Source organism: Bos grunniens, chromosome 2 (genome assembly GCF_055505025.1).
Source record: "Bos grunniens cultivar Pamir isolate PY7600 chromosome 2, Bosgru_T2T1.0, whole genome shotgun sequence".
Lineage (NCBI taxonomy): Eukaryota > Metazoa > Chordata > Mammalia > Artiodactyla > Bovidae > Bos > Bos grunniens.
This window is the reverse complement of record NC_141166.1, coordinates 123,939,859-123,942,190: the sequence shown is the minus strand read 5'-3', so window position 1 is coordinate 123,942,190 and position 2,332 is coordinate 123,939,859. Positions and strand designations below refer to the sequence as shown.

General features: G+C 35.9%; 1 pseudogene; it reads right to left on the bottom strand.

The window, feature by feature from the left end:
* Positions 1–673: 673 nt before the first annotated feature.
* On the bottom strand, positions 674–1,982 carry LOC147378698 (small ribosomal subunit protein eS27 pseudogene; annotated as a pseudogene).
* Positions 1,983–2,332: the final 350 nt, after the last annotated feature.

The window sequence follows — 2,332 nt, the reverse complement described above, 5'->3', positions numbered from 1 at the left end:
TTTATTTTAATTGGAGGTTAATTACTTTACAATATTGTATTGGTTTTGCCATACATCAACATGAATCCGGCATAGGTGTACACGTGTTCCCCATCCTGAACCCCCCTCCCTCCTAAATAATTGTATGTGTTCCACAAGCTTTAGAAAGATGTATTCATAATCACTATTTCATTTGAACTGAACAGTTACCCGTGTATTTAAAGCCTCACACATAAAGAGTGTTCCTGATCTAAAAATTACTTTTAAACAACTATTCTCTTATTAATAAGTATTTTTAAGTTAGAGAAAGTACTTTTACCAGCTGACTAATCATTAACCTACTTTCCAGTTCCTCTCCTAGAGGTTAGTCATCTTCCATGAAAAATTAAATGGTGTAGCATCACTCAATAATATGAACTTTTCTTGCAAGACAAACTGCAATTTGAAAAAATGTTGGGAGATTCCTCAAACATCATTCTTCTGCTGAATTGAATGACTCTAGCTGCACAAACTCATTATAAAGTAAAATTTAATAGATTATAAAATTTTATATCTGAATAATAAAATTGATCACATTCAGTAAAACTTTATTTATGGCAGAGTTTTGCAACTGGGAATCCAAGATAAGTTCTGGTTGATCAGTCTTTCACCAGGGATGTAAGGCATAATAGATGCCATGTGGGGATCTCCTAAACTTTGCAGGAGCTTTGTAGGTCAATATATAACTCATTCAATACTCTTACATTTTCAGTAATCTCTCCTTTTGGAATGCAGTTAGACAATTTTAAAAACATAAACGCATTAATTTTTACTAGTTTTTAGGTAAGTAGTTTTAACACATCACAGGTTCATTTTCTATTGATATAAACTGTTTTTAATGCTTCAAAGACAAAAGTATGAAGTTTTATTGAGGACAAAGGTATATACAAATCAGAATGCTCCCTAGAAATAACACTTGAGTGAAAAAGGACAAGTGACCCCTGGATTTAAGAGGTCATTGGTTCAGGATAGAGGGATTAAAGGTAGAACTTGAATCACCATTGACTATTACAAACTTCAAGGGAAGGATGTCACCTGGAGTTAAACTGCACAGGAAAGATAACAGGTATTTTACAGTGGCAGAGAATTTAAATATTCATTTGTAAGCTGAAAAGAAACAAGATGCTCAGGAATTATAGTTTATTACTTTATAGAGATAAAAAGCTGAAAAGAGGTAGAGGAGCCAAGTTTAGTTCACCTCTTTTTCTCTGGTAAGAAGCAAAAGAATTTCCTAGAGGGTTGAGTTTTGAGTGCTTCAGGTAGATACTCTCAGGAGCACACAAATTTTTAAATGCAACATTTGTCCTAGATTTATTCAACAAAGTATCTTCTTTTATTCTGCCAATGTATAGATCAATGTGAAGACTCGGGTGTCCTTCAGAAGTTTGTAGGTTGTTACTAGATTCTCCTTTTTACTCCGTATTGGCATCAACAGCTTTCCTCTTATTAATGAGTCCTTATATTCAGCATCAGGGACTTCAGACTTGGAAACTGCCTTTATTTTATTTCAAATTGGCCCAAATGACTCGAGTCCACTCTTCTGGTTGCCCTGAATATGTGAGGTAAGAACTCCCTAGTAGTAAAATAAGACAGTTAACAGGATGTATCCAAAATATGTTTATTGGGATGGTTTCCCATTCATCTTGATGCCCCGTCTGAAGGAGCATCCTTCTGTAAGCCTCACTTTTCCTCCTATAGTCTGGCAGAGGACAGTAGAGCAGCCAACACAAAAAACACTCTTTGTACCTGGCTAAAGACAGTGGTGATTTCATAGCCTCCTGGTCATTTCAGATCCATGAAATAGGAATTTGGGCTCTGCACCTGGCAGCACTTCTTATGTTTCCTCTTCTCCTCTTCTGGAGAGGGATGAAGCAGATCCTTTGTGAGAGGCATATTCTCGTGGGGAAGTTGTCACTGCCAGAAAGCTTGGTATTAATTTTTTAAATGTTGTATTTCAATTAACATGTACAATATGTTGATGTGATGCACTTATATATTGCAGCTTGATTGCCACTGTAGTGTTAACATCTCTATTATATCACATAATTATCATTTTTGTGGTGAAAATGTTTAAGATTTAGTCTCTTAGCAACTTTGAAGTACAGAACACAGTATTGTAGATGATAAATACTATACTGTGCATTGGATCATCAGGACATAGCAATTGGTTTCAGGCTTGCATGCTTAAACAACATCTCCCCAGTTCCCCCACATCCCAGACCTTGTAACCACCATTATACTGCTTCAACAAGTTCAGCTCTGGAGACACAGGCAACAAACTAAGATACCTATGCTGAGCTTACATTGTTGTGAG